Source organism: Oncorhynchus keta, unplaced genomic scaffold (genome assembly GCF_023373465.1).
Source record: "Oncorhynchus keta strain PuntledgeMale-10-30-2019 unplaced genomic scaffold, Oket_V2 Un_contig_2670_pilon_pilon, whole genome shotgun sequence".
NCBI lineage: Eukaryota > Metazoa > Chordata > Actinopteri > Salmoniformes > Salmonidae > Oncorhynchus > Oncorhynchus keta.
In genome coordinates this window covers 71279-94800 of record NW_026285126.1, presented here as the reverse complement: position 1 = coordinate 94800, position 23522 = coordinate 71279, and the positions used below count along the sequence as shown (strand labels likewise).

The 23522-nt window shown below is 37.5% G+C and overlaps 1 protein-coding gene and 1 long non-coding RNA gene across 10 annotated transcripts in view; one reads left to right on the top strand and one right to left on the bottom strand.

The window, feature by feature from the left end:
- The window catches only part of LOC127922678 (uncharacterized), a gene marked incomplete at its 3' end in the record, with an annotated part of 101504 nt that overhangs the window by 7084 nt on the left and 70898 nt on the right, over positions 1-23522 (top strand). The window lies entirely within an intron of this gene.
- Positions 992-21832, bottom strand: LOC127922676 (uncharacterized). 9 transcript variants are annotated; one of them, XR_008111899.1, is made up of 3 exons: positions 21597-21832; positions 9181-9248; positions 992-1185 (listed from the first exon to the last, which is right to left on the bottom strand). It is a non-coding gene; the product is annotated as an uncharacterized LOC127922676 (long non-coding RNA). The 9 variants fall into 9 exon arrangements; XR_008111905.1 differs by having other exon boundaries at positions 992-1151; XR_008111898.1 differs by having other exon boundaries at positions 21631-21832.

Genomic DNA, 23522 nt, shown 5'->3' with positions numbered 1-23522 from the left:
ATCCCTACCACCTCTATCAATATAACATGTTGTCATCCCTACCACCTCTATCAATATAACATGTTGTCATCCCCTCTATCAATATAACATGTTGTCATCTATCAAATATAACATGTTGTCATCCCTACCACCTCTATCAATATAACATGTTGTCATCCCTACCACCTCTATCAATATAACATGTTGTCATCCCTACCACCTCTATCAATATAACATGTTGTCATCCCTACCACCTCTATCAATATAACATGTTGTCATCCCTACCACCTCTATCAATATAACATGTTGTCATCCCTACCACCTCTATCAATATAACATGTTGTCATCCCTACCACCTCTATCAATATAACATGTTGTCATCCCTACCACCTCTATCAATATAACATGTTGTCATCCCTACCACCTCTATCAATATAACATGTTGTCATCCCTACCACCTCTATCAATATAACATGTTGTCATCCCCACCTCTATCAATATAACATGTTGTCATCCCTACCACCTCAATATAACATGTTGTCATCCCTACCACCTCTATCAATATAACATGTTGTCATCCCTACCACCTCTATCAATATAACATGTTGTCATCCCTATCAATATAACATGTTGTCATCCCTACCACCTCTATCAATATAACATATCCCTACCACCTCTATCAATATAACATGTTGTCATCCCTACCACCTCTATCAATATAACATGTTGTCATCCCTACCACCTCTATCAATATAACATGTTGTCATCCCTACCACCTCTATCAATATAACATCATCCCTATCAATATAACATGTTGTCATCCCTACCACCTCTATCAATATAACATGTTGTCATCCCTACCACCTCTATCAATATAACATGTTGTCATCCCTACCACCTCTATCAATATAACATGTTGTCATCCCTACCAATATAACATGTTGTCATCCTATCAATATAACATGTTGTCATCCCTATCAATATAACATGTTGTCATCCCTACTCTATCAATATAACATGTTGTCATCCCTACCACCTCTATCAATATAACATGTTGTCATCCCTACCACCTCTATCAATATAACATGTTGTCATCCCTACCACCTCTATCAATATAACATGTTGTCATCCCTACTGCCTCTATCAATATAACATGTTGTCATCCCTACCACCTCTATCAATATAACATGTTGTCATCCCTACCACCTCTATCAATATAACATGTTGTCATCCCTACCACCTCTATCAATATAACATGTTGTCATCCCTACCACCTCTATCAATATAACATGTTGTCATCCCTACCACCTCTATCAATATAACATGTTGTCATCCCTACCACCTCTATCAATATAACATGTTGTCATCCCTACCACCTCTATCAATATAACATGTTGTCATCCCTACCACCTCTATCAATATAACATGTTGTCATCCCTACCACCTCTATCAATATAACATGTTGTCATCCCTACCACCTCTATCAATATAACATGTTGTCATCCCTACCACCTCTATCAATATAACATGTTGTCATCCCTACCACCTCTATCAATATAACATGTTGTCATCCCTACCACCTCTATCAATATAACATGTTGTCATCCCTACCACTCTATCAATATAACATGTTGTCATCCCTACCACCTCTATCAATATAACATGTTGTCATCCCTACCACCTCTATCAATATAACATGTTGTCATCCCTACCACCTCTATCAATATAACATGTTGTCATCCCTACCACCTCTATCAATATAACATGTTGTCATCCCTACCACCTCTATCAATATAACATGTTGTCATCCCTACCACCATGTTGTCATCCTACCTCTATCAATATAACATGTTGTCATCCCTACCACCTCTATCAATATAACATGTTGTCATCCCTACCACCTCTATCAATATAACCCTATGTTTGTCATCCCTACCACCTCTATCAATATAACATGTTGTCATCCCTACCACCTCTCAATATAACATGTTGTCAATATAACATGTTGTCATCCCTACCACCTCTATCAATATAACATGTTGTCATCCCTACCACCTCTATCAATATAACATGTTGTCATCCCTACCACCTCTATCAATATAACATGTTGTCATCCCTACCACCTCTATCAATATAACATGTTGTCATCCAATATAACATGTTGTCATCCCTACACCTCTATCAATATAACATGTTGTCATCCCTACCACCTATAATATAACATGTTGTCATCCCTACCACCTCTATCAATATAACATGTTGTCATCCCTACCACCTCTATCAATATAACATGTTGTCATCCCTACCACCTCTATCAATATAACATGTTGTCATCCCTACAATATAACATGTTGTCACCTCTATCAATATAACATGTTGTCATCCCTACCATCAATATAACATGTTGTCATCCCTACCACCTCAATATAACATGTTGTCATCCCTACCACCTCTATCAATATAACATGTTGTCATCCCTACCACCTCTATCAATATAACATGTTGTCATCAATATAATATAACATGTTGTCATCCCTACCACTATCAATATAACATGTTGTCATCCTCTATCAATATAACATGTTGTCATCCCTACCACCATCTATCAATATAACATGTTGTCATCCCTACCACCTCTATCAATATAACATGTTGTCATCCCTACCACCTCTATCAATATAACATGTTGTCATCCCTACCACCTCTATCAATATAACATGTTGTCATCCCTACCACCTCTATCAATATAACATGTTGTCATCCCTACCACCTCTATCAATATAACATGTTGTCATCCCTACCACCTCTATCAATATAACATGTTGTCATCCCTAACCTATCAATATAACATGTTGTCATCCCTACCACCTCTATCAATATAACATGTTGTCATCCCTACCACCTCTATCAATATAACATGTTGTCATCCCTACCACCTCTATCAATATAACATGTTGTCATCCCATCCCTATCAATATAACATGTTGTCATCCCTACCACTATCAATATAACATGTTGTCATCCCTACCACCTCTATCAATATAACATGTTGTCATCCCTACCACCTCTATCAATATAACATGTTGTCATCCCTACCACCTCTATCAATATAACATGTTGTCATCCCTACCACCTCTATCAATATAACATGTTGTCATCATGTTGTCATCCCTACCACCTCTATCAATATAACATGTTGTCATCCCTACCACCTCTATCAATATAACATGTTGTCATCCCTACCACCTCTATCAATATAACATGTTGTCATCCCTACCACCTCTATCAATATAACATGTTGTCATCCCTACCACCTCTATCAATATAACATGTTGTCATCCCTACCACCTCTATCAATATAACATGTTGTCATCCCTACCACCTCTATCAATATAACATGTTGTCATCCCTACCACCTCTATCAATATAACATGTTGTCATCCCTACCACCTCTATCAATATAACATGTTGTCATCCCTACCACCTCTATCAATATAACATGTTGTCATCCCTACCACTCTATCAATATAACATGTTGTCATCCCTACCACCTCTATCAATATAACATGTTGTCATCCCTACCACCTCTATCAATATAACATGTTGTCATCCCTACCACCTCTATCAATATAACATGTTGTCATCCCTACCACCTCTATCAATATAACATGTTGTCATCCCTACCACCTCTATCAATATAACATGTTGTCATCCCTACCACCTCTATCAATATAACATGTTGTCATCCCTACCACCTCTATCAATATAACATGTTGTCATCCCTACCACCTCTATCAATATAACATGTTGTCATCCCTACCACCTCTATCAATATAACATGTTGTCATCCCTACCACCTCTATCAATATAACATGTTGTCATCCCTACCACCTCTATCAATATAACATGTTGTCATCCCTACCGCCTCTATCAATATAACATGTTGTCATCCCTACCACCTCTATCAATATAACATGTTGTCATCCTATCTATCAATATAACATGTTGTCATCCCTACCACCTCTATCAATATAACATGTTGTCATCCCTACCACCTCTATCAATATAACATGTTGTCATCCCTACTATCAATATAACATGTTGTCATCCCTACCACCTATCAATATAACATGTTGTCATCCCTACCACCTCTATCAATATAACATGTTGTCATCCCTACCACCTCTATCAATATAACATGTTGTCATCCCTACCATCAATATAACATGTTGTCATCTATCTAAATATAACATGTTGTCATCCCTACCACCTCTATCAATATAACATGTTGTCATCCCTACCACCTCTATCAATATAACATGTTGTCATCCCTACCATCTATCAATATAACATGTTGTCATCCCTACCACCTCTATCAATATAACATGTTGTCATCCCTACCACCTCTATCAATATAACATGTTGTCATCCCTACCACCTCTATCAATATAACATGTTGTCATCCCTACCACCTCTATCAATATAACATGTTGTCATCCCTACCACCTATCAATATAACATGTTGTCATCCCTACCACCTCTATCAATATAACATGTTGTCATCCCTACCACCTCTATCAATCCATCTACCACCTCTATCAATATAACATGTTGTCATCCCTACCACCTCTATCAATATAACATGTTGTCATCCCTACCACCTCTATCAATATAACATGTTGTCATCCCTACCACCTCTATCAATATAACATGTTGTCATCCCTACCACCTCTATCAATATAACATGTTGTCATCCCTACCACCTCTATCAATATAACATGTTGTCATCCCTACCACCTCCATCAATATAACATGTTGTCATCCCTACCACCTCTATCAATATAACATGTTGTCATCCCTACCACCTCTATCAATATAACATGTTGTCATCCCTACCACCTCTATCAATATAACATGTTGTCATCCCTACCACCTCTATCAATATAACATGTTGTCATCCCTACCACCTCTATCAATATAACATGTTGTCATCCCTACCACCTCTATCAATATAACATGTTGTCATCCCTACCACCTCTATCAATATAACATGTTGTCATCCCTACCATCAATATAACATGTTGTCATCCCTATAATATAACATGTTGTCATCCCTACTGCCTCTATCAATATAACATGTTGTCATCCCTTGTCATCCCTACCACCTCTATCAATATAACATGTTGTCATCCCTACCACCTCTATCAATATAACATGTTGTCATCCCTACCACTATCAATATAACATGTTGTCATCCCTACCACCTCTATCAATATAACATGTTGTCATCCCTACCACCTCTATCAATATAACATGTTGTCATCCCTACCACCTCTATCAATATAACATGTTGTCATCCCTACCACCTCTATCAATATAACATGTTGTCATCCCTACCACCTCTATCAATATAACATGTTGTCATCCCTACCACCTCTATCAATATAACATGTTGTCATCCCTACCACCTCTATCAATATAACATGTTGTCATCCCTACCACCTCTCAATATAACATGTTGTCAATATAATAACATGTTGTCATCCCTACCACCTCTATCAATATAACATGTTGTCATCCCTACCACCTCTATCAATATAACATGTTGTCATCCCTACCACCTCTATCAATATAACATGTTGTCATCCCTACCACCTCTATCAATATAACATGTTGTCATCCCTACCACCTCTATCAATATAACATGTTGTCTCTATCAATATAACATGTTGTCATCCCTACCACCTCTATCAATATAACATGTTGTCATCCCTACCACCTCTATCAATATAACATGTTGTCATCCCTACCACCTCTATCAATATAACATGTTGTCATCCCTATCAATATAACATGTTGTCATCCCTACCACCTCTATCAATATAACATGTTGTCATCCCTACCACCTCTATCAATATAACATGTTGTCATCCCTACCACCTCTATCAATATAACATGTTGTCATCCCTACCACCTCTATCAATATAACATGTTGTCATCCCTACCACCTCTATCAATATAACATGTTGTCATCCCTACCACCTCTATCAATATAACATGTTGTCATCCCTACCACCTCTATCAATATAACATGTTGTCATCCCTACCACCTCTATCAATATAACATGTTGTCATCCCTACCACCTCTATCAATATAACATGTTGTCATCCCTACCACCTCCATCAATATAACATGTTGTCATCTCCACCTATCAATATAACATGTTGTCATCCCTACCACCTCTATCAATATAACATGTTGTCATCCCTACCACCTCTATCAATATAACATGTTGTCATCCCTACCACATCAATATAACATGTTGTCATCCCTACCACCTCTATCAATATAACATGTTGTCATCCCTACCACCTCTATCAATATAACATGTTGTCATCCCTACCACCTCTATCAATATAACATGTTGTCATCCCTACCACCTCTATCAATATAACATGTTGTCATCCCTACCACCTCTATCAATATAACATGTTGTCATCCCTACCACCTCTATCAATATAACATGTTGTCATCCCTACCACCAATATAACATGTTGTCATCCTCTATCAATATAACATGTTGTCATCCCTACCACCTCTATCAATATAACATGTTGTCATCCCTACCACCTCTATCAATATAACATGTTGTCATCCCTACCACCTCTATCAATATAACATGTTGTCATCCCTACCACCTCTATCAATATAACATGTTGTCATCCCTACCACCTCTATCAATATAACATGTTGTCATCCCTACCACCTCTATCAATATAACATGTTGTCATCCCTACCACCTCTATCAATATAACATGTTGTCATCCCTACCACCTCTATCAATATAACATGTTGTCATCCCTACCACCTATCTATCAATATAATATAACATGTTGTCATCCCTACCACCTCTATCAATATAACTGTTGTCATCCCTAATATAACATGTTGTCATCCCTACCACCTCTATCAATATAACATGTTGTCATCCTCTATCTATCAATATAACATGTTGTCATCCCTACCATCAATATAACATGTTGTCATCCATCAATATAACATGTTGTCATCCCTACCACCTATAACTATCAATATAATATAACATGTTGTCATCCCTACATGTTGTCATCCCTACTATCAATATAACATGTTGTCATCCCTACCACCTCTATCAATATAACATGTTGTCATCCCTACCATCAATATAACATGTTGTCATCCCTACCACCTCAATATAACAATACCACCTCTATCAATATAACATGTTGTCATCCCTACCACTATCAATATAACATGTTGTCATCCCTACCACCTCTATCAATATAACATGTTGTCATCCCTACCACCTCTATCAATATAACATGTTGTCATCCCTACCACCTCTATCAATATAACATGTTGTCATCCCTACCACCTCTATCAATATAACATGTTGTCATCCCTACCACCTCTATCAATATAACATGTTGTCATCCCTACCACCTCTATCAATATAACATGTTGTCATCCCTACCACCTCTATCAATATAACATGTTGTCATCCCTACCACCTCTATCAATATAACATGTTGTCATCCCTACCACCTCTATCAATATAACATGTTGTCATCCCTACCACCTCTATCAATATAACATGTTGTCATCCCTACCACCTCTATCAATATAACATGTTGTCATCCCTACCACCTCTATCAATATAACATGTTGTCATCCCTACCACCTCTATCAATATAACATGTTGTCATCCTACAATATAACATGTTGTCATCTCTACCACCTCTATCAATATAACATGTTGTCATCCCTACCACCTCTATCAATATAACATGTTGTCATCCCTACCACCTCTATCAATATAACATGTTGTCATCCCTACCACCTCTATCAATATAACATGTTGTCATCCCTACCACCTCTATCAATATAACATGTTGTCATCCCTACCATCAATATAACATCTATCAATATAACATGTTGTCATCCCTACCACCTCTATCAATATAACATGTTGTCATCCCTACCTCTATCAATATAACATGTTGTCATCCCTACCACCTCTATCAATATAACATGTTGTCATCCCTACCACCTCTATCAATATAACATGTTGTCATCCCTACCACCTCTATCAATATAACATGTTGTCATCCCTACCACCTCTATCAATATAACATGTTGTCATCCCTACCACCTCTATCAATATAACATGTTGTCATCCCTACCACCTCTATCAATATAACATGTTGTCATCCCTACCACCTCTATCAATATAACACCACCCTCTATCAATATAACATGTTGTCATCCCTATCAATATAACATGTTGTCATCCCTACCACCTCTATCAATATAACATGTTGTCATCCCTACCACCTCTATCAATATAACATGTTGTCATCCCTATCATCAATATAACATGTTGTCATCCCTAACATGTTGTCATCCACCTCTATCAATATAACATGTTGTCATCCCTACCACCTCTATCAATATAACATGTTGTCATCCCTACCACCTCTATCAATATAACATGTTGTCATCCCTACCAATATATAACATGTTGTCATCCCTACCACCTCTATCAATATAACATGTTGTCATCCCTACCACCTCTATCAATATAACATGTTGTCATCCCTACCAATATAACATGTTGTCATCCCTATCAATATAACATGTTGTCATCCCTACCACCTCTATCAATATAACATGTTGTCATCCCTACCACCTCTATCAATATAACATGTTGTCATCCCTACCACTCTATCAATATAACATGTTGTCATCCCTACCACCTCTATCAATATAACATGTTGTCATCCCTACCACCTCTATCAATATAACATGTTGTCATCCCTACCACCTCTATAACAATATAAACATGTTGTCATCCCTACCACCTCTATCAATATAACATGTTGTCATCCCTACCACCTCTATCAATATAACATGTTGTCATCCCTACCACCTCTATCAATATAACATGTTGTCATCCCTACCACCTCTATCAATATAACATGTTGTCATCCCTACCACCTCTATCAATATAACATGTTGTCATCCCTACCACCTCTATCAATATAACATGTTGTCATCCCTACTATCAATATAACATGTTGTCATCCCTACCACCTCTATCAATATAACATGTTGTCATCCCTACCACCTCTATCAATATAACATGTTGTCATCCCTACCACCTCTATCAATATAACATGTTGTCATCCCTACTGCCTCTATCAATATAACATGTTGTCATCCCTACCACCTCTATCAATATAACATGTTGTCATCCCTATCAATATAACATGTTGTCATCCCTCCACTATCAATATAACATGTTGTCATCCCTACCACCTCTATCAATATAACATGTTGTCATCCCTACCACCTCTATCAATATAACATGTTGTCATACCACTCTATCAATATAACATGTTGTCATCCCTACCACCTCTATCAATATAACATGTTGTCATCCCTACCACCTCTATCAATATAACATGTTGTCATCCCTACCACCTCTATCAATATAACATGTTGTCATCCCTACCACCTCTATCAATATAACATGTTGTCATCCCTACCACCTCTATCAATATAACATGTTGTCATCCCTACCACCTCTATCAATATAACAATATCAATAACATGTTGTCATCCCTACCACCTCAATATAACATGTTGTCATCCCTAACCTCTATCAATATAACATGTTGTCATCCCTACCACCTCTATCAATATAACATGTTGTCATCCCTACCACCTCTATCAATATAACATGTTGTCATCCCTACCACCTCTATCAATATAACATGTTGTCATCCCTACCACCTCTATCAATATAACATGTTGTCATCCCTACCTCTATCAATATAACATGTTGTCATCCCTACCACCTCAATATAACATGTTGTCATCCCTACCACCTCTATCAATATAACAATCATAACATCAATATAACATGTTGTCATCCCTACCACCTCTATCAATATAACATGTTGTCATCCCTACCACCTCTATCAATATAACATGTTGTCATCCCTACCACCTCTATCAATATAACATGTTGTCATCCCTACCTCTATCAATATAACATGTTGTCATCCCTATCATCAATATAACATGTTGTCATCCCTACCACCTCTATCAATATAACATGTTGTCATCCCTACCACCTCTATCAATATAACATGTTGTCATCCCTACCACCTCTATCAATATAACATGTTGTCATCCCTCTATCAATATAACTGTTGTCATCCCTACCACCTCTATCAATATAACATGTTGTCATCCCTACCACCTCTATCAATATAACATGTTGTCATCCCTACCACCTCTATCAATATAACATGTTGTCATCCCTACCACCTCTATCAATATAACATGTTGTCATCCCTACCACCTCTATCAATATAACATGTTGTCATCCCTACCACCTCTATCAATATAACATGTTGTCATCATCCCTACCACCTCTATCAATATAACATGTTGTCATCCCTACCACCTCTATCAATATAACATGTTGTCATCCCTACCACCTCTATCAATATAACATGTTGTCATCCCTACCACCTCTATCAATATAACATGTTGTCATCCCTACCACCTCTATCAATATAACATGTTGTCATCCCTACCACCTCTATCAATATAACATGTTGTCATCATCCTCTATCAATATAACATCCCTACCACCTCTATCAATATAACATGTTGTCATCCTACCACCTCTATCAATATAACATGTTGTCATCCCTACCACCTCTATCAATATAACATGTTGTCATCCCTACATGTTGTCATCCCTACCACCTCTATCAATATAACATGTTGTCATCCCTACCACCTCTATCAATATAACATGTTGTCATCCCTACCACCTCTATCAATATAACATGTTGTCATCCCTACCACCTCTATCAATATAACATGTTGTCATCCCTACCACCTCTATCAATATAACATGTTGTCATCCCTACTATCAATATAACATGTTGTCATCCCTACTCTATCAATATAACATGTTGTCATCCCTACCACCTCTATCAATATAACATGTTGTCATCCCTACCACCTCTATCAATATAACATGTTGTCATCCCTACCACCTCTATCAATATAACATGTTGTCATCCCTACCACCTCTATCAATATAACATGTTGTCATCCCTACCACCTCTATCAATATAACATGTTGTCATCCCTACCACCTCTATCAATATAACATGTTGTCATCCCTACCACCTCTATCATCATGTTGTCATCCTATATCAATATAACATGTTGTCATCCCTACCACCTCTATCAATATAACATGTTGTCATCCCTACCACCTCTATCAATATAACATGTTGTCATCCCTACCACCTCTATCAATATAACATGTTGTCATCCCTACCACCTCTATCAATATAACATGTTGTCATCCCTACATCACCTCTATCAATATAACATGTTGTCATCCCTACCACTCTATCAATATAACATGTTGTCATCCCTACCACCTCTATCAATATAACATGTTGTCATCCCTACCACCTCTATCAATATAACATGTTGTCATCCCTACCACTCTATCAATATAACATGTTGTCATCCCTACCACCTCTATCAATATAACATGTTGTCATCCCTACCACCTCTATCAATATAACATGTTGTCATCCCTACCATCAATATAACATGTTGTCATCCCTACCACCTCTATCAATATAACATGTTGTCATCCCTACCACCTCTATCAATATAACATGTTGTCATCCCTATCAATATAACCATCCCTACTCTATCAATATAACATGTTGTCATCCCTACAATATACCTCTATCAATATAACATGTTGTCATCCCTACCACCTCTATCAATATAACATGTTGTCATCCCTACCACCTCTATCAATATAACATGTTGTCATCCCTATCAATATAACATGTTGTCATCCCTACCACCTCTATCAATATAACATGTTGTCATCCCTACCACCTCTATCAATATAACATGTTGTCATCCTACCACCTATCAATATAACATGTTGTCATCCCTACTCTATCAATATAACATGTTGTCATCCCACCTCTATCAATATAACATGTTGTCATCCCTACCACCTCTATCAATATAACATGTTGTCATCCCTACCACCTCTATCAATATAACATGTTGTCATCCCTACCACCTCTATCAATATAACATGTTGTCATCCCTACCACCTCTATCAATATAACATGTTGTCATCCCTACCACCTCTATCAATATAACATGTTGTCATCCCTACCACCTCTATCAATATAACATGTTGTCATCCCTACCACCTCTATCAATATAACATGTTGTCATCCCTACCACCTCTATCAATATAACATGTTGTCATCCCTACCATCTCTATCAATATAACATGTTGTCATCCCTACCACCTCTATCAATATAACATGTTGTCATCCCTACCACCTCTATCAATATAACATGTTGTCATCCCTACCACCTCTATCAATATAACATGTTGTCATCCCTACCACCTCTATCAATATAACATGTTGTCATCCCTACCACCTCTATCAATATAACATGTTGTCATCCTACCACTCTATCAATATAACATGTTGTCATCCCTACCACCTCTATCAATATAACATGTTGTCATCCTATCTATCAATATAACATGTTGTCATCCCTACCACCTCTATCAATATAACATGTTGTCATCCCTATAACATGTTGTCATCCTACCTCTATATAATATAACATGTTGTCATCCCTACCACCTCTATCAATATAACATGTTGTCATCCCTACCACCTCTATCAATATAACATGTTGTCATCCCTACCACCTCTATCAATATAACATGTTGTCATCCCTACCACCTCTATCAATATAACATGTTGTCATCCCTACCACCTCTATCAATATAACATGTTGTCATCCCTACCACCTCTATCAATATAACATGTTGTCATCCCTACCACCTCTATCAATATAACATGTTGTCATCCCACCTCTATCAATATAACATGTTGTCATCCCTCTATCAATATAACATGTTGTCATCCCTACCACCTCTATCAATATAACATGTTGTCATCCCTACCACTCTATCAATATAACATGTTGTCATCCCTACCACCTCTATCAATATAACATGTTGTCATCCCTATATAACATGTTGTCATCCCTACCACCTCTATCAATATAACATGTTGTCATCCCTATCATCATATAACATGTTGTCATCCCTACCACCTCTATCAATATAACATGTTGTCATCCCTACCACCTCTATCAATATAACATGTTGTCATCCCTACCACCTCTATCAATATAACATGTTGTCATCCCTACCACAATATAACATGTTGTCATCCCTATCATCATATAACATGTTGTCATCCCTACCACCTCTATCAATATAACATGTTGTCATCCCTACCACCTCTATCAATATAACATGTTGTCATCCCTACCACCTCTATCAATATAACATGTTGTCATCCCTACCACCCTACCACATCCCTCCTCTATCAATATAACATGTTGTCATCCTATCAATATAACATGTTGTCATCCCTACCACCTCTATCAATATAACATGTTGTCATCCCTACCACCTCTATCAATATAACATGTTGTCATCCCTACCACCTCTATCAATATAACATGTTGTCATCCCTACCACCTCTATCAATATAACATGTTGTCATCCCTACCACCTCTATCAATATAACATGTTGTCATCCCTACCACCTCTATCAATATAACATGTTGTCATCCCTACAATATAACATGTTGTCATCCCTACCACTCTATCAATATAACATGTTGTCATCCCTACCACCTCTATCAATATAACATGTTGTCATCCTACCACCTCTATCAATATAACATGTTGTCATCCCTACCACCTCTATCAATATAACATGTTGTCATCCCTACCACCTCTATCAATATAACATGTTGTCATCCCTACCACCTCTATCAATATAACATGTTGTCATCCCTACCACCTCTATCAATATAACATGTTGTCATCCCTACCACCTCTATCAATATAACATGTTGTCATCCCTACCACCTCTATCAATATAACATGTTGTCATCCCTACCACCTCTATCAATATAACATGTTGTCATCCCTACCACCTCTATCAATATAACATGTTGTCATCCCTACCACCTCTATCAATATAACATGTTGTCATCCCTCTATCAATATAACATGTTGTCATCCCTACTATCAATATAACATGTTGTCATCCCTATCAATATAACATGTTGTCATCCCTACCACCTCTATCAATATAACATGTTGTCATCCCTACCACCTCTATCAATATAACATGTTGTCATCCCTACCACCTCTATCAATATAACATGTTGTCATCCCTACCACCTCTATCAATATAACATGTTGTCATCCCTACCACCTCTATCAATATAACATGTTGTCATCCCTACCACATGTTGTCATCCCTATCAATATAACATGTTGTCATCCCTACCACCTCTATCAATATAACATGTTGTCATCCCTACCACCTCTATCAATATAACATGTTGTCATCCCTACCACCTCTATCAATATAACATGTTGTCATCCCTACCACCTCTATCAATATAACATGTTGTCATCCCTACCACCTATCAATATAACATGTTGTCATCCCTACCACCTCTATCAATATAACATGTTGTCATCCCTACCACCTCTATCAATATAACATGTTGTCATCCCTACCACCTCTATCAATATAACATGTTGTCATCCCTACCACCTCTATCAATATAACATGTTGTCATCCCTACCACTACTGTCATCCCTACCACTCTATCAATATAACATGTTGTCATCTATCAATATAACATGTTGTCATCCCTACCACAATATAACATGTTGTCATCCCTATCATCAATATAACATGTTGTCATCCCTACCACCTCTATCAATATAACATGTTGTCATCCCTACCACCTCTATCAATATAACATGTTGTCATCCCTATCTATCAATATAACATGTTGTCATCCCTACCACCTCTATCAATATAACATGTTGTCATCCCTACCACCTCTATCAATATAACATGTTGTCATCCCTACCACCTCTATCAATATAACATGTTGTCATCCCTACCACCTCTATCAATATAACATGTTGTCATCCCTACCACCTCTATCAATATAACATGTTGTCATCCCTACCACCTCTATCAATATAACATGTTGTCATCCCTACCACCTCTATCAATATAACATGTTGTCATCCCTACCACCTCTATCAATATAACATGTTGTCATCCCTACCACCTCTATCAATATAACATGTTGTCATCCCTACCACCTGTTGTCATCCCTATCAATATATAACATGTTGTCATCCCTACCACTCTATCAATATAACAATATAAATATAACATGTTGTCATCCCTACCACCTCTATCAATATAACATGTTGTCATCCCTACCACCTCTATCAATATAACATGTTGTCATCCCTACCACCTCTATCAATATAACATGTTGTCATCCCTACCACCTATCAATATAACATGTTGTCATCCCTACCACCTCAATATAACATGTTGTCATCCCTACCATCCTCCACCTATCAATATAACATGTTGTCATCCCTACCACCTCTATCAATATAACATGTTGTCATCCTACTCTATCAATATAACATGTTGTCATCCCTACTACCTCTATCAATATAACATGTTGTCATCCCTACCACCTCTATCAATATAACATGTTGTCATCCCTACCACCTCTATCAATATAACATGTTGTCATCCCTACCACCTCTATCAATATAACATGTTGTCATCCCTACCACCTCTATCAATATAACATGTTGTCATCCCTACCACCTCTATCAATATAACATGTTGTCATCCCTACATGTTGTCACCTCTATCAATATAACATGTTGTCATCCTACCACCTCTATCAATATAACATGTTGTCATCCCTACCACCTCTATCAATATAACATGTTGTCATCCCTACCACCTCTATCAATATAACATGTTGTCATCCCTACCACCTCTATCAATATAACATGTTGTCATCCCTACCACCTCTATCAATATAACATGTTGTCATCCCTACCATGTTGTCATCCCTACCACTCTATCAATATAACATGTTGTCATCCCTACCACCTCTATCAATATAACATGTTGTCATCCCTACCACCTCTATCAATATAACATGTTGTCATCCCTACCACCTCTATCAATATAACATGTTGTCATCCCTACCACCTCTATCAATATAACATGTTGTCATCCCTACCACCTCTATCAATATAACATGTTGTCATCCCTACCACCTCTATCAATATAACATGTTGTCATCCCTACCACCTCTATCAATATAACATGTTGTCATCCCTACCACCTCTATCAATATAACATGTTGTCATCCCTACCACCTATCAATATAACACATCCCTACCACCTCTATCAATATAACATGTTGTCATCCCTACCACCTCTATCAATATAACATGTTGTCATCCCTACCACCTCTATCAATATAACATGTTGTCATCCCTACCACCTCTATCAATATAACATGTTGTCATCCCTACCACCTCTATCAATATAACATGTTGTCATCCCTACCACCTCTATCAATATAACATGTTGTCATCCCTACCACTCTATCAATATAACATGTTGTCATCCCTACCACCTCTATCAATATAACATGTTGTCATCCCTACCACCTCTATCAATATAACATGTTGTCATCCCTACCACCTCTATCAATATAACATTGTCATCCCTACCACCTCAATATAACATGTTGTCATCCCTACCACCTCTATCAATATAACATGTTGTCATCCCTACCACCTCTATCAATATAACATGTTGTCATCCCTACCACCTCTATCAATATAACATGTTGTCATCCCTACCTATCAATATAACATGTTGTCATCCCTCACCTCTATAACATGTTGTCATCCCTACCACCTCTATCAATATAACATGTTGTCATCCCTACCACTATCAATATAACATGTTGTCATCCCTACCACTATAATATAACAATGTTGTCATCCCTACCACCTCTATCAATATAACATGTTGTCATCCCTACCACCTCTATCAATATAACATGTTGTCATCCCTACCACCTCTATCAATATAACATGTTGTCATCCCTACCACCTCTATCAATATAACATGTTGTCATCCCTACCACCTCTATCAATATAACATGTTGTCATCCCTACCACCTCTATCAATATAACATGTTGTCATCCCTACCATCAATATAACATGTTGTCATCAATATAACATGTTGTCATCCCTACCACCTCTATCAATATAACATGTTGTCATCCCTACCACCTCTATCAATATAACATGTTGTCATCCCTACCACCTCTATCAATATAACATGTTGTCATCCCTACCACCTCTATCAATATAACATGTTGTCATCCCTACCAATATAACATGTTGTCATCCTATCAATATAACATGTTGTCATCCCTACCACCTCTATCAATATAACATGTTGTCATCCCCACCTCTATCAATATAACATGTTGTCATCCCTACCACTATCAATATAACATGTTGTCATCCCTACCACCTCTATCAATATAACATGTTGTCATCCCTACCACCTCTATCAATATAACATGTTGTCATCCCTACCACCTCTATCAATATAACATGTTGTCATCCCTACCACCTCTATCAATATAACATGTTGTCATCCCTACCAATATAACATGTTGTCATCCCTACCACCTCATCAATATAACATGTTGTCATCCCTACCACATCTCTATCAATATAACATGTTGTCATCCCTACCACATCTCTATCAATATAACATGTTGTCATCCCTACCACCTCTATCAATATAACATGTTGTCATCCCTACCACCTCTATCAATATAACATGTTGTCATCCCTACCACCTCTATCAATATAACATGTTGTCATCCCTACCACCTCTATCAATATAACATGTTGTCATCCCTACCACCTCTATAAATATCCCTAACATGTTGTCATCCCTACCACCTCTATCAATATAACATGTTGTCATCCCTACCACCTCTATCAATATAACATGTTGTCATCCCTACCACCTCTATCAATATAACATGTTGTCATCCCTACCACCTCTATCAATATAACATGTTGTCATCCCTACCACCTCTATCAATATAACATGTTGTCATCCCTACCACCTCTATCAATATAACATGTTGTCATCCCTACCACCTCTATCAATATAACATGTTGTCATCCCTACCACCTCTATCAATATAACATGTTGTCATCCCTACCACCTCTATCAATATAACATGTTGTCATCCCTACCACCTCTATCAATATAACATGTTGTCATCCCTACCACATCCCTACCACCTCTATCAATATAACATGTTGTCATCCCTACCACCTCTATCAATATAACATGTTGTCATCCCTACTATAACCAATATAACATGTTGTCATCCCTACCATCCATAATATAACATGTCATCCCTACCACCTCTATCAATATAACATGTTGTCATCCCTACCACCTCTATCAATATAACATGTTGTCATCCCTACCACCTCTATCAATATAACATGTTGTCATCCCTACCACCTCTATCAATATAACATGTTGTCATCCCTACTATCAATATAACATGTTGTCATCCCTACCACCTCAATATAACATGTTGTCATCCCTAATCATAACATGTTGTCATCCCTACCACCTCTATCAATATAACATGTTGTCATCCCTACCACCTCTATCAATATAACATGTTGTCATCCCTACCACCTCTATCAATATAACATGTTGTCATCCCTACCACCTCTATCAATATAACATGTTGTCATCCCTACCACCTCTATCAATATAACATGTTGTCATCCCTACCACCTCTATCAATATAACATGTTGTCATCCCTACTACCTCTATCAATATAACATGTTGTCATCCCTGTTGTCATCTACCATCAATATAACATGTTGTCTCTATCAATATAACATGTTGTCATCCCTACCACCTCTATCAATATAACATGTTGTCATCCCTACCACCTCTATCAATATAACATGTTGTCATCCCTACCACCTCTATCAATATAACATGTTGTCATCCCTACATCCCTACCTCTATCAATATAACATGTTGTCATCCCTACCACCTCTATCAATATAACATGTTGTCATCCCTACCACCTCTATCAATATAACATGTTGTCATCCCTACCACCTCTATCAATATAACATGTTGTCATCCCTACCACCTCTATCAATATAACATGTTGTCATCCCACCTATCAATATAACATGTTGTCATCCCTACCACCTCTATCAATATAACATGTTGTCATCCCTACCACCTCTATCAATATAACATGTTGTCATCCCTACCACCTCTATCAATATAACATGTTGTCATCCCTACCACCTCTATCAATATAACATGTTGTCATCCCTACCACCTCTATCAATATAACATGTTGTCATCCCTACCACCTCTATCAATATAACATGTTGTCATCCCTACCACCTCTATCAATATAACATGTTGTCATCCCTACCACCTCTATCAATATAACATGTTGTCATCCCTACCACCTCTATCAATATAACATGTTGTCATCCCTACCACCTCTATCAATATAACATATAACATGTTGTCATCCCTACCACCTCTATCAATATAACATGTTGTCATCCCTACCACCTCTATCAATATAACATGTTGTCATCCCTACCACCTCTATCAATATAACATGTTGTCATCCCTACCATCAATATAACATGTTGTCATCCCTACCAATATAACATGTTGTCATCCCTACCACCTCTATCAATATAACATGTTGTCATCCCTACCACCTCTATCAATATAACATGTTGTCATCCCTACCACCTCTATCAATATAACATGTTGTCATCCCTACCACCTCTATCAATATAACATGTTGTCATCCCTACCACCTCTATCAATATCCCTAACATCAATATAACATGTTGTCATCCCTACCACCTCTATCAATATAACATGTTGTCATCCCTCCCTACCACCTCTATCAATATAACATGTTGTCATCCCTACCACCTCTATCAATATAACATGTTGTCATCCCTACCACCTCTATCAATATAACATGTTGTCATCCCTACCACCTCTATCAATATAACATGTTGTCATCCCTACCACCTCTATCAATATAACATGTTGTCATCCCTACCACCTCTATCAATATAACATGTTGTCATCCCTACCACCTCTATCAATATAACATGTTGTCATCCCTACCACAATATAACTCATCCCTATCAAATATAACATGTTGTCATCCCTACCACCTCTATCAATATAACATGTTGTCATCCCTACCACCTCTATCAATATAACATGTTGTCCTCTATCAATATAACATGTTGTCATCCCTACCACCTCTATCAATATAACATGTTGTCATCCCTACCACCTCTATCAATATAACATGTTGTCATCCCTACCACCTCTATCAATATAACATGTTGTCATCCCTACCACCTCTATCAATATAACATGTTGTCATCCCTCTATCAATATAACATGTTGTCATCCCTACCACCTCTATCAATATAAATATAACATGTTGTCATCCCTACCACCTCTATCAATATAACATGTTGTCATCCCTACCACCTCTATCAATATAACATGTTGTCATCCCTACCACCTCTATCAATATAACATGTTGTCATCCCTACCACCTCTATCAATATAACATCATCCCTACCACCTATAACATGTTGTCATCCCTACCACCTCTATCAATATAATCCCTACCACCTCTATCAATATAACATGTTGTCATCCCTACCACCTCTATCAATATAACATGTTGTCATCCCTACCACCTCTATCAATATAACATGTTGTCATCCCTACCACCTCTATCAATATAACATGTTGTCATGTCATCCAATATAACATGTTGTCATCCACCACCTCTATCAATATAACATGTTGTCATCCCTATCAATATAACATGTTGTCATCTCTATCAATATAACATGTTGTCATCCCTACCACCTCTATCAATATAACATGTTGTCATCCCTACCACCTCTATCAATATAACATGTTGTCATCCCTACCACCTCTATCAATATAACATGTTGTCATCCCTACCACCTCTATCAATATAACATGTTGTCATCCCTACCACCTCTATCAATATAACATGTTGTCATCCCTCTATCAATATAACATGTTGTCATCCCTACCACCTCTATCAATATAACCACCTCTATCAATATAACATGTTGTCATCCCTACCACCTCTATCAATATAACATGTTGTCATCCCTACAATATAACATCCCTCTATCAATAAATATAACATGTTGTCATCCCTACCACCTCTATCAATATAACATGTTGTCATCCCTACCACCTCTATCAATATAACATGTTGTCATCCCTACCACCTCTATCAATATAACATGTTGTCATCCCTACCACCTCTATCAATATAACATGTTGTCATCCCTACCACCTCTATCAATATAACATGTTGTCATCCCTACCACCTCTATCAATATAACATGTTGTCATCCCTACCACCTCTATCAATATAACATGTTGTCATCCCTACCACCTCTATCAATATAACATGTTGTCATCCCTACTGCCTCTATCAATATAACATGTTGTCATCCCTACCACCTCTATCAATATAACATGTTGTCATCCCTACCACCTCTATCAATATAACATGTTGTCATCCCTACCACCTCTATCAATATAACATGTTGTCATCCCTACCACCTCTATCAATATAACATGTTGTCATCCCTACCACCTCTATCAATATAACATGTTGTCATCCCTACCACAATATAACTGTTGTCATCCCTATCAATATAACATGTTGTCATCCCTACCACCTCTATCAATATAACATGTTGTCATCCCTACCACCTCTATCAATATAACATGTTGTCATCCCTACCACCTCTATCAATATAACATGTTGTCATCCCTACCATCTCTATCAATATAACATGTTGTCATCCCTACCACCTCTATCAATATAACATGTTGTCATCCCTACCACCTCTATCAATATAACATGTTGTCATCCCTACCACCTCTATCAATATAACATGTTGTCATCCCTACCACCTCTATCAATATAACATGTTGTCATCCCTACCACCTGTTGTCATCCCTCTATCAATATAACATGTTGTCATCCCTACCACCTCTATCAATATAACATGTTGTCATCCCTACCACCTCTATCAATATAACATGTTGTCATCCCTACCACCTCTATCAATATAACATGTTGTCATCCCTGTCATCCCTACCACCTATAACATGTTGTCATCCCTGTCTATCAATATAACATGTTGTCATCCCTACCACCTCTATCAATATAACATGTTGTCATCCCTACTGCCTCTATCAATATAACATGTTGTCATCCCTACCACCTCTATCAATATAACATGTTGTCATCCCTACTGCCTCTATCAATATAACATGTTGTCATCCCATGTTGTCATCCACCTCTATCAATATAACATGTTGTCATCCCTACCACCTCTATCAATATAACATGTTGTCATCCCTACCACCTCTATCAATATAACATGTTGTCATCCCTACCACCTCTATCAATATAACATGTTGTCATCCCTACCACCTCTATCAATATAACATGTTGTCATCCCTACCACCTCTATCAATATAACATGTTGTCATCCCTACCACCTCTATCAATATAACATGTTGTCATCCCTACCACCTCTATCAATATAACATATTGTCATCCCTACCACCTCTATCAATATAACATATTGTCATCCCTACCGTTTCTGACCTGATGGACTCACTTAAGAGAGACACTGTGAATGATGTCTGACAGTGTTCCCCTGGCTGTTCCTAAATAATTATGAAAATAAAAATACAATCATGCTGTCTGGTTTAAAATAAGGACTTTGATGTACAGCATTACTACAGTATGACAACTGGATACTTTTCCACCACCGGAAAATTATCTCGTATTTGTTGAGGGACCAATCATCAGTGGAATTTGTCACACAACCTAATGTGATTGGTAGATTAGTTTAAAAAATCGGACCAATAGTAGGCAAGCCTCCTTCATTGTTCCACCTATAAACCAAAAACAGTATCCTTGGGTTGTATTCATTACGTCTGGCAATGAAAAACGCTTAAGAACCAAATCGAAGCAAACAGAGCAAACAGAACAAGATGGGGAGGGACCTGCATTTGTCCATTAGAAACTGTCCGTTTGCTTTGTTTGCTTCCACGTGCTCATAAATGGTCAACTGTTTCCGTAATGAATACACCCCAGAGGAAGTGTAACGGTCGAAACGAGTTGGTTTTACGTTATTAAACAACCAGGAAGCAGTAGTGGTGCGTGGGTAAAATCACTGAGGAAGACAAGCCAAGCCATATTACACCCTATGTTGTGATAATTGTGTTGTTTGCTCTATAACCCATTGGGTCTCTGTCCATGTC